General features: G+C 36.4%; 1 long non-coding RNA gene across 1 annotated transcript; it reads right to left on the bottom strand.

The window, feature by feature from the left end:
• Positions 1–4,647: 4,647 nt before the first annotated feature.
• Positions 4,648–16,068, bottom strand: LOC139076379 (uncharacterized). Its single transcript, XR_011527944.1, has 3 exons — positions 16,043–16,068; positions 14,130–14,442; positions 4,648–4,855 (listed from the first exon to the last, which is right to left on the bottom strand). It is a non-coding gene; the product is annotated as an uncharacterized lncRNA (long non-coding RNA).
• Between the last annotated feature and the right edge of the window lie 425 nt (positions 16,069–16,493).

Below are 16,493 nucleotides of genomic sequence, written 5' to 3'. Positions count from 1 at the left end.
TAATTTATGCAGCATGTGCTCACAATTCTACTTCTTGATATTATTGAAACAAATAATTTCTATCCCCAGTGTCCTTAATTGATTAGGGTTGATTTTGATGGATTCCATAATGCCTTCTTTCATATATTCATTTACTTGATAAAGCAATAAGACTATAGTGGTTAAAAATTCTAGAGTTGCGCTTGTAATAACATTAGGAACATTATTAAAATGATACATTTTTCAAGTAGAAATTTTCTGGGAGAAATCTTTGCCATGACAATGAATATTGAAGACGTACAGCTAGAATTATGAGCTATTTTGGCTTTCAAATCCAAGAGAATTCATGTAGAGCAAATTTCAAATTTTTACTGAAGGAGCCAGAAAGAGTTGCTAAAAAGAAGAGAAATGGAGAGTTTGTAATTCAGGCTGGAGAGAGAGAAAGGAAGCTAGTAAGCTAAAGAGATCAGTCTAACAGCGTGTTGCTATGCCAATCCTTTGGGAAAATAATCAGGAGACTTATTTACCCAGTTAATGAAAATAAGTTCAAATACACAGTGATGAAGTGATGGGTACTTTATAAATGAGACTTGGAAATAAGGGCATTCTCTGAGCAATATATGAGGTGATGAAAATAGATATTTTCTTTGTATCTGCTTGCTTACTTTGAATCCACAGTCAATATTTTATCCCACTAGAACTGAACGATTTTTAAGTTGTCTTTGTTTTGTAGGAAGCTGGCTTTTGATTCTTTTACTAAAGAAATACAGAAAAAACAAAGACATTTGTTTTGTTGATAAGTCCAGAGGAACAATCAATATAACAAGTTGTGAAATCCTGATTAAAGTTTATATTGCTTTCAAGCAAAGATCAAAGAGATAGATAAGGGAGAAACACTCCAAAAGAATTGAATCCTACTGGGAGAAAGAAAGGAGAAAAGCTTCTGAAGCCGAGAGGAACAGCGTGGGCATGTCCCCCAAAATATGTTGGGGTGCAATGCTCCGCCCTCCTTCTAATGTTAATAAACTGCAATCTGTTGAGGATTAACCATCCGTCAGTTCAGCAATAGCAATGATTTCTGTGTGATAAGTGATGCAAATTCTAACCCACATGAGTGGGTTAATAATCTGCAGCAGTGTATTATTCTAAGGGCGCTCCAGGGTGGAACTGATAAACGTACCCATTTAGATTTTGATTTAAATCATTAATCAGAAAGACTTTGTTTAATCATTTTTTTCTACAAGCCATATATCACCCCGCTCTTCATTTTCACTTTGAAATTGCACTTCTGGGGAGAGATAGGGATCTGAGTTATATAAAAACTAAGTTGCACACTAGTTTTTTTCTGAACATTGTCATGTTCCTTTGGGGGGAAATGCATACAACATGTTATCTTTGGGAAAATCTTGTAATTTAAGAATTGAAATTCATTATATTCTCTATATATAACAAATAGGAATTATTTTACTATTATTAAACACTGTTTTTCAGAACAGAAATAGGTATAAACCCCCCAAAATTCTGATTTTCTCAATGGCTTTCTAGATATGCCTCTAAAATACCCTCAAATCTAGCCCTTACTGCTATCTTTGATTTGTTTAACCTATTTGTAGAACTTTTTAAAAGTTTGGATGACTATATTTTTTCATTTAACAACTTTCCATGTTAAGTTTAAATTATAATTTATAAATTGATTATTTGTTGTAGTTATTAGGATGTTTCACAAAATAATAAATATTACCAAATACTTTGGTTTACATTTTTACATCTGATTTCTAAAAGTTCAGGGCTGGCCTGGTGGCATAATGGTTGAGTGTGTGCACTCCGCTTCAGTGGCCCAGGCATCACAGCTTCAGATACTGGGCACTGACCTATGCATTGCTCATCATGCTATGCTGTTGTGTCGTCCCACATACAAAATAGAGGAAGATTGGCACAGATGTTGGCTCAGGGACAATCTTCCTCAAGTAAAAAGTGGAAGATTGGCAACAGATGTTGGCTCAGCACCAATCTTCCTCACCACCCCCCCCCCAAAAAAAATAAACACCTGATATTTTCCTCTGCTGGGTGTCTAAATTTTTTTTTTTGCAGGGGAAGATTCACCCTAATCTAACATCTGTTGTCAATCTTCCTCCTTTTTTTTTCCTTCCTTTTTCCCCCCTCCAAAGCCCCAGTTGTTACAACTATACATAGTTGTGTATAGTTGTAAGTTCTTTTGGTTCTTCTATGTGAGCCACCACCACAGTGTGGCTACTGACAGACAAGTGGTGTGTTTCCACGCCTGGGAACTGAACTTGGGCTGCTGAAGTGGAGTGCGCTGAACTTTAACTGCTAGGCCATCAGGTCTGGCTCATGGGTGTCTAAGTATTTTTTAGAACGTATTTAGAATGAAAGGAAATAGTGATTGCTATTTTCTCTCTAACAGACTCTCAGACCTCTCTTATTGTTAAGCTGTGAGTAAGGAGAGTTTGGATTCATGGCAAGGCTCTAGGCTGAGAATCAGAACTGCATAAAACTGTACAATTTTGTTGTCCCTTCCTATTTGTGTATACATCCTGTCATTTTTCAGTGAACATTTATTGGGCATCTCCTGTGTGCAAGGAACTTTCTTAGATACCAAGGATGTAACAGTACACAAGAGAGACATAGGTTCCTGTTCTCACAGGATTTACAATGTACTCCCTACCTTTCTAACAGTGGCTGTGAATCAATCCCACCAGTTGTTTTAAATTCTATATTAAACTCTAGATTTAAAACAGTGACATTTTGAAATAAACTTTGCTCTGACACAAGAGCCCAAGCTCATCCCTCTGGAGCACATTTGGTTCCCAAGACAGCGAGCATCCTGATGATGCCCGACATGACAGGGCACTGCAGTGACTTCACTGAATTCACTCCTAGAGAGGAGCCACTTCTACAGGTCTTCTGTGTCCAGCCCGATCAGTTAGGGAGCCATCTCTAGTCTGGATCTAAGGTCTCTCTGGCCAAAATTAGCCAGGGATATTTGGAAGCAGGATAGAGCCAGGGCTGTAACCAGGAGTTTAGTGCAACCATGTCCTCTGTGAGAACAGGACTCAGATTCCCTGCTTTCGGTGCTGTTACTTCTCTCATCCTCCTGCCTCCCCCAGCAGTTATAGGCTCCAGTTCCTGGCTGCCCAAGCCCTACTCTTCCTATGGTGCTCAGAATGCTTTTGTGATAAAACTTAGAATGCTTTTGCAACTTCACAAAATATATGCTTTTTACCTTGAATTTTATGAGGATGTTACTTTTGAAACCGGATCCTTTTTTCTTCATCAACCTAAACGTGTGCATTCTTTTATTCATTCAACATCCTTGAGCTGCTACTTTGTGCCAGGCGCTGTTACAGGAACTAGGATAGCGTAGTAAGATAAAATCAGCAAAGTTCTTGCCCTCAAGCACTTACTTTCCACTGGGGAAAACTGAAAAACAAATAAATATATCATATAATGAGAACGACGGGTAAGTGCTGGGAAGAAAATCTAAAGCAGGGTAAGAGGTTAAGGAGTCAGTTGGGGAGAACCTGCCTTTCATAAGGTGGTCTGGGAAGACCTCTGATGAGGTGGGATACGAGCAGAGATCTGAATCAACAGAGAACAAACCCTGGGGCTACCTGGGAACAGAGAGTTCTAGGGAGAGGGACCAGCAAGTACAAAGTCCTTGACAGGGGACATGTTTGGTGTGTTTATTAGTTTGCTTGGCCCGCCATAACAAGATATCACGGACTGGCTGGCTTAAACAACAGAAATTCGTTTTCTCACTGATCTGGAGGCTGCATCCAAGATGACGGTGTTGGGAGGTTTGGTTTCTCTTGAGACCTCTCTCCCAGGTTTGCAGATGGCCGCCTTCTCGCTGTGGCCTCACACGGCCTTTCCTCTGTGCACACATCCTGGTGTCTCTTCCTCTTTTTAGAAGGACACTCTCCATTTGCATTAGGGCTTCATCTTTATGACCTCATTGAACCTTAATTACCTCTTTATAGGCCCTATCTCCAGATGTAGTCGCATTGTGGGTTGGGGCTTCGATATATGAATTTTAGAGGGACATATTCAGTCCACTCAGTGTGTTTGAGGAATAATGATTCAGAAAGAAAATATATCAGCACTGCCATCCAAAAATGGAAATTGGATTTATTATGACTCATATTCATGTGTTTGTTCATTCAGGAACTCTTTATTAAGCATTTACTCTGTGTAAGATACTCTGTTTAGGACAGGGAGATACAGCTTGAACATAAAGAATTTACTGGGGACCAAGAGATGTAATGCTAACCTGCTGAGGACCATAGGACACATCAGATAAGTGTGGTTTACAAGAGGGAGAGACAGTGCCAGTTTTTAATGCAATGCCCTTAACCTTGTCTTTATTTTGTTTTGTTACTTCCTTATATTACTCTTTTTCACTGAATTATTCTTCAGTTACACCCAATGAAAAATGGGAACAGTTTTATTTTTCCTGATAAGAACAACTTTCAAAAAAAAGATGTTTTATTTTGATCTCTATAACCTTTAACAGAAATTTTATTTCCTTAATATTTACTTATTTTATCATCATCATTCTTTTTGGAGCAAGATTTGTACTCTTCTATAACCCATGACCTGTGGATTTTGGTTATCCACTGCTGCATAACAAACCACCCCGAAACTTAGTGACTTAAAACAACAGGATTTATTTTGCTCTCAAATCTACAACTTGGACAAAGCTCTGCTTGATGTTGGCTGGAACAGCTCAAAGAGTGGAGTCATCTGACGGCTCATTCACTCACATATCTGGCAGGTGATCCTGGCTGTTGCCTGGGACCTTCGTTGGAACTGTTGGCAGAAGAACATATACACATGGCCTCTCCAAGGGGCTGGGCTTCCTCACAACATGGCGACCGGTTCAATGAGAGGTTAGAAAGAGAGAGACAGAGACAGAGACTCAGGCAGACACCATATCACCTTTTCTAACCTAGCCTCAGAAGTCACACAGCATCATTTTTATAACATTTTATTCGTTAAAATTGAGTCACTTAGATTGGTTTGTATTCAAGAGGAAGAGAATTAGATACTATTTTTTATGGGAGTAGAGTCAAAGAATTTGTGGACATGTTTTAAAACCACCATCCCATGTATGTGTTAAATGGTATAGAGCATTTCTGTGGCTTCAATGAGTGAAAAGCCCCACGGTAAGGAATGATAATATCAAAGCCAAGATAATAGCAAAAAGTAAATCAATATTCTTTAAGTCAAAACATAAGGCAGATTATTTGTGAAATATGTTTTGTTTTGTGTTTTACAAAATTGTCCTTCAAGAAAAGAGAGTTACTTAGTATTCAAGTCCTTTTAAAAACTCTCGTATGATGTGGGTGGCATTCTTTCAATTACTGTATTTTAATTACAAAGAACTATTTATAAAGATACATTAACGTGAAAAGGTCCCAAGCAATGTTATATTGGCAATTTTAGGTCTTCTAATAGAACCAGTAAAAAGTAAAAAGAGACAGAGACTTTTAGTACAGATTTGGTCATTATTCTCCCATTTAGGACCTCCCTATTGTAAATGTTGAAGTGTGGATATAAACAAGATTATCAAGATCACTTTCTTATAAAGTAATTCAGTAAGTCATTTATCTCCTCTAAATAAATAAATGTCTTAAAAGACAATGAAAAACAACTGTCTTACTGTTTCACTATTGGCTATTTTGTTGGTGGATAAAATTCCCAATTATTGCATCATATGCCAATTCAAAGGTATTTTTATCTCAAACAACTTAAAAATTCTTTTATTTCAAAAGATTTGAAGTTGGAAAACTGTTAGATGGCTCAAAAAGTGACTCTCCCGAAGATGAAGACACGTGTCAAAATGTAAGTGAAGAATTTGAGTAAAATTGTTTCTGAAATGAAAAGAAATATTTCTAAATTGACATATTCTTATAAAATGATTTTAAATATTATATGTAACCAAATTCATATTACATAGTTCAAGTAAACATTGGCTATCTTATTAACATCCATTATGTTTCTATATTCATGTCAAACTAAAAGCTTTTTGTACCTTTCCATTATGAAAATAGAGAATCAGATCCCATTTAGGGTTGCTTTTTCATCAGCATATATAATATTTTTAAATATCAGCTCTCATTAATTTTTTATTCTTGAGTGTAAATTCATGAATAACATAGTCTGTGTTTTTGCTAAATTGATTTCATTTTGCATTGTATCATTGTGTGAAATCTAATACAGATTTTTGTGGGGTAAATGCATTATCAATATGATTAATCTTTGAACATAAGCAACCCAAGACAGGACCATATACACATTGAGTGGGCATTCAATATAGATTCCCCTGAAGTAATTCAGCAAGTCTAATCTAGATTGTCTCAATAAGTAGCACAAAGAAATGATGGGACCCAAGGCAGAGAAAGCTCTCTTCTCGGTCTATGAGGTGACAGGAGCCTGACAGTGGATGCTCCAGGCCATGTTCACAGCTGCTGTCTAGAAAGGCCAAGATCCAGCACACACTATCTTCTATTGGAAAAGAACTACAGCTTGCATACCTGTGTAAACTCAGTTAACACCATAAGTTCTTCTGTGCAGATTGGCATTTTTCTTATGCTGAATTAAATAGATTGTCATGCTTTTCATGCATTTTAATACATATATTGTCATACACCTATTATAATGAAACTAGGGAAAAATATGGTTCCTTTTCTTTTTCCTTGTAATGTTAGAAATTAAAAGAAAAATAAACCTTTTTGCTCACAGGTAGTGATTATGTCTAATGTCTTATTTGTCCAATACTTGGATTCTTGAGATCTAAGGCATCACTAACACACCATCATTCTACTTGGTTACTGTCCACACTGCCTGGAACATTAGGAAGAGCAGAAGCCCAACAGTCCACTCTCTGTGGACCGACAAAGGCAGTCTCTTATTTCTCAAAACAAAGGGATGTGTGTTTTCTATTGTGGTTAAATGTGACTGTTGACTTACTAATTGGTTTTTACTTAAAAATTATATACAATAATTTACTGAAAATAAGTAGATATCATTACCTCTCTTTGAGATGAAGAATTAAATTGAGATTGAGTACCTATACTGAATGAGGATGATTTTTAAAACAGGCAAGAATAAGATCTCTTTGAAACAGGGAGGTCTTGGTCAAAGGGTACAAAGTTTCAATTATGCAACATGAGTAAGTTTTAGTGATCTACTGTACACCATAGTGCCTATGGCTAACAATACTGTATTGTGTACTTAAAAATTTGCTAAGAGGGTAGATCTTATGTTGTGTTATTGCCACCAGAAAAGAAAAAGGAGAAGAGGAAACTTTTGGAGGTGATGGATATGTTTTTGGCATTGATTATGGTGATGATTTTACTGGCGTGTACTTATTCTCAAACTCATCAAGCTGTATACATTAAATATGTACAGTTTTTTTAATATCAATTATACCTCAATAAAGTGTTCTTCTAAATTGGTCTCCTTTCCCTGTGATATAAGGAACACAAATCAATATGACAGTTGATTTGAGTAATTAAATACTATTTCAGGATTAATTAGATATGAAGCTTTGTCTTCCAGACTATTTTGAACCAGTCTTCTTATGATATTCTGCTGGTACAGTGTGTTGAAATATGTCACCCACTAAGACTGTTGGTCTCACTGATAGATTCAGTGCTGACTGTACTATTTAATTCTGTGTTTTTACTCAACCAGTGTCTAAGGATTACAAGACTTTTATGAAAATTATATATTTATCTTTCAAGTTGTCGGTGGCTGAATCTTTACTGTCTGGGAACATGTCTTCCTCAACAATGAAAATATTGAAAAGATGATTAAAGTTTAATAAAACTACCAAGTCAATGAGATTAATCTCTTTAGAGATAATTTCCCTTGCCTGATTTTACAAATGATAAAAAATTCATTTTCCAACATTTATCTGCAAAGCTTTTCAGATTTACTTACACTAAGGAGATACCATAGAAGCTCCAGGAAAAATAATTTAGACTATTTGTGGGCTTCAGAGATTTTTTCATCGTTATTTATTTGCTAAGGCAAAGAAAAGCTTTCTAAAAAAGGTACCAAGTTACAAACAGCAATGTATTATCTAAATTTGCTTTAAAATTAAAAGGGCATGTGGAGCTGTTTTGCTGTTGTTTCTCTTACACAGTTTTCTTGAAATTCCAAAGTCATAGCACGAACAGAAACAGCAGTTGATAAAATGCATGTATTTGGGATAAACTACCGCTGAGAAAGGAAGCTGATAGTGTCTCTCCCATTTTTGTTTTTAACAATGATATGGTGAACGTGTTTTTTATTGAATTTAACAAAAACCTCACAGGTACCTGCTAAGAATGAAGAATAAGGAATGCAACTTGGTTAAGACAGTCTGCTTCTGGTGATAGGGCAGACTGGTTTTTTTTTTTTTAAATCCTCCTGCCACAGAACACCTAGATGCCAGATAACTTTCACAAAAATTATTTTAAATGTGTAGCTGAGATCATACAAACGTAAGAGAATACGTAGGGATCTTATATAAAGAAGAGACTGACATCTGAGTGCTGGTTTAGCTGCGACCTCAGGGTATCTGCACAGCAGGGAACTAGAGCCTTGTTTTTTTAATCATTCTTCTTCTTCTTATTCTATGGAATTAATTTATTAATAAGCACCCTGAAAATCTGCCTGTGTTTCTGCTTTCATGGTTACAGAGAAGGAGCATTTCACCATGATGTGTCAGGATTCCCCACAGCTCCCTGGTGAGCTCTGCAAACACTGAAATGGAAAAGCTGGCTCCTGGGACTGTCTGTTCCTAGCTTCTCTTTAGCCCAATATGAATGAGTTGGTGGTTCCCCAAAGTGAGTCTAAACTAGATATTCTTAGGAGATTTTTGGTCAAGCTACTGCTAAACTCTATCTTGGAAACTAATGGAGAACTCCTGGACAGATCTACAATCTCTACCAAAATATTTACATGAAAAGTGGGTGGTTTTCTTCCATGTAATAGCAATCTGAAAAACTTAAGCGTTACCATCTGAAAATTGGCATACCCTTCACCAATCTATTGGTAAGAACGGAGTTTGTATGAAACACCACAAATCAGGTATTAGATGGAGTTTGTACTAAATGACCTTTAGGGGACAATTAGCTCCTTTTTAGTGGAATTCTTTGCAAGGAAGATATGTATTGGCTTCACATGGTTTAAACTAACAGTTCTACTGTGGACTACTCTCGATGTACATACATGTACATCACTAGAGCCAATTTCCTTTAACAATATATAAAAAGATACATTTTTAGGTGCTAACAGAACAGTTCAGTCTAAGTAATGATATTTATTAGTAAGTATCAAATTGCACTATTGGTCTTGTCTTATCTAGTCTTACTAGAATAAACACTGTATCTGTATTATCCTAAAATACAACTTTTCTCAGAATTTCATTACATACATCAACTTTTATCATACAACTCATTTGTATTTTTGTTCTTTACCAACAAATGACAAGAAAATTATAACCAGACTTTACCTGGTTTTTAAGTCATCATTCCTGATTTCTTTACATATTTAATATGAAATGGTCCAGGAGCTACGTCCACTGTCAGACTTTAGTTCTTTTCTGTGATATGGCATGTATTGCAAAATTAACTATTCTTGCACAAAAACACCTCAAATATAGTCAAAGGAGTCTTGGGCTTTAATTACTGTTCTGGAATAAGAATGAAAGGCCTTAGGCCTGAGCAAAGCAGAGTTACAGTCAAGGCCCCAGCAACACTGGTACACTCAAAAGACCACACCCTCATTAAAGCAGTGAACTAGAAGAACAAATTTGCCACCAGCCAAAGGGAGAAAACCAGCAAACTTTATATTCTGATTCCTGCTCTGCGTAGAAAAGTAAGATAAAAACTGGGAACTCTCACCTGAGAGTTTTTAACTATGACCCTTTCACTTGGATTTGTGGTTCAAATTACACTACCTACAGCAGCCGGGAACCCTAAACATTTAAAGGAGTATCAGGTCGGTAGTGTCTTGGAGCACCCGGCAGAAGCAAATACATGTCTTCTATGTAGAAATATACCCTCAACCCAGAACTCAGGTTTCCCCAAACTAGCCAAATATGAGCTCCCAATATAAAATTGCAAAACACATGGGGAAATAAGCTATGCTGAGCAATAGTCATCAGAAACTCAAAATGGCTGAATAAGACACCAAAAGAGTTCAGATACTGAAATTATCACATGGGCAATATAAAATAAATGTTTACAGTGGCCAGCTGTCAGTTTTAATGTGGTTCCTCTAAAGGTATCAAAAATATGACTAAAGAATAACAAAGTATCTTAAATTACCAGGAAGTTTTTGGAGAAGACCAAATATAACTTCTAAAAATTAAAATATTATCATAGATGGAAGCAACCTAAGGGTCCATTGGTGGATGAATGGATAAAGATAAATTTGGTATATACATACAATGGAATATTTATTCAGCCATAAATAAGAAGAAAATCTTGCCATTTGTGACAACATGAATGACCTTGAGGGCATTATGCTAAATAAAATAAGGCAGAGAAAGACAAATACTATATGTTGCTGACTTATATGTGGAATCTTAAAAAAAACTTGTGATACAGAGAACAGATTGGCGCTTACCAGAGGCAGGGGTGGGAGGTGGGCAAAATGAGTAAAGGTGGTCAAAAGGTACAAACTTCCAGTTATAAAATAAGTGATGGAGATGTAACATATAGCATGGTAACTATGGTTAATACTACTGTACTCTAATGCGAAAGTTGCTAAAGAGAGTAGATCTTAAAAGATCTCCTCACAAGAAAAAAATATTATCAATTCAGTAGACTGGTTAAACAGCAGAAGAATCACAGATGAAAAGAGATTTATTGAAAGCCGGAGATAGAATGAAGAAATTATACATAGTATAGCACAAAGGGACAGAAAATATAAAACAGAGATAAAAGTCACAGAGAATAGAATCAGAAAATCTAATATAACTTGGAGCTCCCAGCAGAGAGAATAAATAGAATAGCACAGAGACAATATTCCAAACTATAAGAATTAGGCCACTAAATTGTTCACTTTAAAATGGTTAATTTTGTTATAGAAATTTTACCTCAATAAATTATTTTAATATGTATTTCTTAACATACATATTTCTAACATAGGTAAGGAAATGTAATATGTATGATATATATCTTAAGAGAGAGAGATGTGTGTGTGTATATATACACATATAATTTCCAGGATTGATTAAAGACAGGCATCCATCCTCAGATTCAGGAAGCACATTAAATTCCAAGTAGGATAAGTAAAAAGAAATGTACAGTTAGAGGAAAAACAGATTATCTCTGAAGCATTGACAATCAACTGACTTCTTAAAGTAACCATGGAAATCAGAATAGGGTGAAGAATATATATCCTCAGGATACTGAGAGACACTCACATCAAAGTAGAATCATTTCCCCAGCTAAACTGTGACTCTAGATGTGAGCAAAAGAAAGACATTTTCCTAAGGATATACTTCAGAAAGAAGTAAAATTATTCCAGCAGGAAGAACTGAGATAAAAGAAGGAATAGTAAACAAAGAAATCTACAAAAGTATAAATCTACATAAATATTATAATATAACATCATAATTCAGGGGGTAAAAGATGGCAAGATTATCAAAGCATTTAATCTACTTCAGAAATTTCTCCTCCATCGTATTCCTTTCTCGAGTCATAGGAATTTTTCAATATCTGAGCAGTCCTTGGATTCATTCTCCAAAGATGTTAACATGCAGCCTCCCGCTTTCTCCCCTTTTCTCCTTTCTCCTTTCAGTACTATAGACTAAAAATTTATAAATTTAGGACTTTTATTCATGTTTTCAACAAACATTCATTGAACACTTGCTATGTGCCAGGGATTGTGCCAAACACTAGAGATACAAAACATCTTACCATCCAGACAGACGTGTGAATCAGTACAGGAAATACAATGACTAGAGTTGCTGTGATAGAAATATCCAGATACTTGGGAGAACAAAGTGGGAGTGATTGCTTCTGAAACCTGAGGAGATTGAAAAAGATTTCATAGAAAAAGTATTTCCAAGGCAGCTGGGGAAATCATGGGCATTCCAGGCAGAAGGATGCATGCATGTGCAGAAAGGATTGGTGTGAAATCAGAAGACACATTAGAGGAACCTCAGAAAAGTTTCATGTGGCCTTAGCATGAAAAAGAAAGGACCAGAACCACAGCTTAAGACATGGCTGGAGAGAAAGACAGGGGTCAGCCCATGAAACACTTGATCTGCCACCCTAAGAAGTTTAGGATTTGGTACAAGCACAGCATCGAATCACTGAAGGATTTTTAAGCTGGGAAGCTCCATGGTTAGATTTGCCTTTTAGATCTATCACTTGCCATCAATGTGGCAGGTAAACCATAAGATGGGATTTCCAATTAACACTAAGATATATAGCCAGTCTGCAGAGGAGTATAAGGAAATATCCAAAAATTTAGGGATAAGGTCAGAAAATATGACCATCTAATCTGAAAAACATAGAGAATTAACAAAATGCTGATGAGATCAGCCAACCTCAAAATACTTTAAACATGTACGTTTCATCAACCAGATAAGCTTAATAGAGATGTAATATACAAATATCAAGGAGACCAGACAGGCTCTTTAACTACCTGAGAAAGCAGGAGGTTAACAAAGAGGAGCCAATATTTGGATGAGTATGTCTCCAGAGCAGCTAAGAGCATTCCTCACCTGCCTTATTCCACTTCTGCGCTTAGCCTCTGATTCACTCTTCTGAGTGGACTCCAGGACAGAGTGCCCTGAGCCACTGGCAGGTACCAAATCATCCTGCCAGTTATTCCTCCCATTATAAATTGATAACTTAATTTTCAGGTTCATTAGTTTCCCTTTTTGTTTGAATAAATCAACCCTCCAGAATTTCATCAACTTCAAATAAACTGGTAATATTTATTTTTCTGATCCTTACAAAGCTGAGAACTATGGATTCATCCAAGATAATGCTCTCCTGCCAGCAAGTTTCTCCTTGGCAAGATGTCTATTGCAATAATAGGTATGATTATTTAAATATCTTAAGAAACACCCCTCCTCTCTGAGGCCCTCCAGGCTATATCCAACTATGAGGCATGAAGAAAAGCATGAAATGATAGAGCTCTGAATTTCTATTCTCAGAGTACTACGCTCAAATTTTGACTGGTTGAACAGCTAGTTGCCTTTTACCCAACAAACCAATGGGGACATCTTATAACTTACAGGAGATTTTTACAGACATGTATTTTGGATCCATGAGCTTTGGATCTGAGAGCTTTAAAATAAATTAGAATCAGGTTCATTTTAATAATTTATATTCATTGGCCAAGGTCTGGAATTCTGTCCATTAGCGTTTCACAGATTTTAATAAAATGTTTATGAAGGAATTTTAGAATTTCCATTGACTCATACTTTCAAAAATTTTAATATTTATTTTTAAATATCCTCAAATTTGTCATATTATAACAAAAAGCAGATTTTAAAAACTATTGAAAGCATTTCAAACACCTTCAATCAACCTCTCCAAGGAAATTCCAACCTTTGCGTGTAATTACATTTCCATAATGAAACCCACATTTCTCTTTAGTTATATTACAAGATATATTTGGTACCAATTATCAGCTTCAGACTGTCCCTGAATCTTGTCACTTTTCAAACTTGTTAATGAGCATAATATTTTGCAAAACCAATGCTTAAAACAAATAATTATCGGACTCGTCAGTCTTTCATCCTGAAATATCACTAACTTGCTATCACATTTGTTCTTCCTTTTCTTATTTCACAACTATAGTACTAATTAGCAAATACCAGCTGCATAGTTGATCTATGCCTCACTGTCCTTTAATTCCTTCTCCAGCCCACACACCATTTTCAACATTCATTCCCTTACCTACGTGAACCTTTGTTCCATTCTGTTACATCCACCTTCATAGTTCCAAACTGGATCAACTGCTGCTGATTTTAGAACTGGTGGCATGTTGTGACAGTGAGAACAAAAATTTGTTCTGGGATATCTGAACATATTGTGGTTTAAGTAGAAGCCAAAGGATATTTTTTTCTGCTACAACCACATTTATAATCTCAGTGATTTATCACTCACCCCTGACACCTTGACTCCCATTGAACAGGGCTTGATTGTAGAGAAGCAGACGATATGAGCACAAGGAGTATACAATTCCACTCAACTCCAAGTGTGCAATTCCATTCAACTGCAAGCGTTTATTGAGCCCCACTCCCTCTGCAGCTTGTCTTGGCATTATGGGCAGTGAGATGCTCCCCTCTCTTTTTAGGATCAAGCACAGAGCATCCCCACCAGCTTCCTTGGTTACAGCTGATGAAAGTCTCAGGAGAATCTCCAGCTGAGAAGGAATTGCTGTACAAGCAATATCTGCCATTTGCAACAATGGGTGAATCTAGAGGACATTGTGCAGAGTGAAGTTAGCCAGACAGAGAAAGACAAATACTGCATCATCTCACTTATATGTGGAATCTAAAAAAAAAAGTTGAACTCATAGAAAGAGATAATGGTGGTTTCCAGGAGCTGAGGAGTGGGGGAGATAGGAAGATGCTGGTCAAAGGACGAGCCTTCAGTTATAAGATGAATAAACTCTGGAGATCTAATGCACAGCATGGTTAATAATACTAGTGTACTATAATAAGAGAGAGCAGTAGGTATGATGAAGGAAGTTAAAGATTGGAGTGAGGAGAAGAAACAGTTATGAACCAAGGAAGGCAAAAGCTGGAAGAGTCAAGGAATGGATTGTCCCCCAGAGCGTCCAGAAGGAACTAGCCCTGTGGACACTGATTTCAGCCCTGTAAGGCTCATTTTGGGCTTTTGAGCTGCAGAACTGGGAGAGAATAAATGTGTGTTATTTTAAGCCACTAAATTTGTGGCAATTTGTTAGAGCAGCAACAAGGTAACTAGTGTACCCAGGAAATGGTCATGTTCAGTTTTCAGCACCAGGGGAGGACTGATATGCCTGTTACTCAGCACTCACAGTGCTTCTGTTGTTATTGTCTTGCTGACAATTTTCAAACATTTTACATCAAGTAAGTCTTATATCAAGTCTCAGGTTTTTCCTAAAGAGGAGGCAAGAAATCTTTGCAAACTATATGATTTAGAAATTTTCTTTCCAAATTCACAGCTACAAAGGGAAATGTCTACTTTTTCAGTTGCCCAAATAAGCAATCTCTTTGGGCTTGGACAAATTTTTAGTTACTCTTTTACTAATTAGCATTCTCATGTTAAGGATGACTAGAATTTCATAAAAATTATTTTTTTAAAAAACCTCAAGTGGGATAGACTCAGTAGATCCTGAAATTATCCTGCTACTCTAAAATCTTAGTTCCAGCAGGGATTGTTTTGTTTTACACAGTTTCACAGAAAATATAAAAAGCCAAAATATAGTCTAGGTTGTAGTTTCTAACTAGTGATCTCATTTTTGCCTCCAATAAATCCTAATGTGATAATTATAGATTTGCCTTTCACCGAAATCCCTTCAGCCAATTTATAATTCATACGGCTGAGACCAAAAGAAAATTCAATTTTTTTCTACAAGGAAGATTGTAAAGCTAATTTCCCTAATGCTGTATAATTCACATAAGCCAAAGTTAAAAGATTATATATATTCAAATTGCAGAATTCTAGTGATTACTTCGCTTTCCTAATATAGTTTCAGAAAGAGAAAAGAAGAGCAGTTAGTTCTATTTGGGGGCAGACAAGTTGTATTACAGGTTAAAGAAGGCAATTTTTCTCACAAGACTTCACCTATGCACATTGGGGTGGAGGTGGGAAAGTGTGTTAGGAGTCAGAGAAACGCCCTAAGAAAGACAAAAAGGACTGTTTGGACTCAGGATAGGAGGAGGATCCCTATTGTGTCTGGCCTTGTTGGCCATCCTCAAACAAATTCCAGAAACTTAGAGTTTTAGGAGGACCTTGGGTCAAGAGTATTTCAAATGAAAACCAAATATAAACTCCAAGAATAGAAAGGAAAGAGAGAATCTCAGGCTCACCCTCATATGTTTACCATTGTAACCATAGTTCCTAGAACAGTGCTTGACACATAGTAGACACTCAACAGTACTTACGGAATGCATGCATGAGTGCATGAATGAATGAATATGAAAGGGGTAGCTTCTCTGAGTATTTTTCTAATAACTAATGACATGTCCAAATGGCGCTAAACTTATTTATTCCTAGTGGAATCTCCATCGCTCTAAACAAATATTTGAGATGTCAATGTGTGTAGGACTTTATCGTCGAGAAGACTTTCATTATCAAAAGATTTTCTTCTGAAGGCAATGACTTCTCCAACTCAGCATGTAACAGTTTGCTGTTCTTTAGTAATGAAGAATCATATTATGATTTGACATTTTTCACAACAACTTGTCATTTTTGAGGCTGCATTGCAGAATCAATGGTCTAGGAGGGGAGAGAGCAGAGCATTTGGATCCAATGGTTTCT

This window comes from Equus przewalskii, chromosome 16 (assembly GCF_037783145.1).
Source record: "Equus przewalskii isolate Varuska chromosome 16, EquPr2, whole genome shotgun sequence".
Lineage (NCBI taxonomy): Eukaryota > Metazoa > Chordata > Mammalia > Perissodactyla > Equidae > Equus > Equus przewalskii.
Note: the sequence above shows the minus strand (reverse complement) of the source record. Positions and strands in the feature narration are given on the sequence as shown.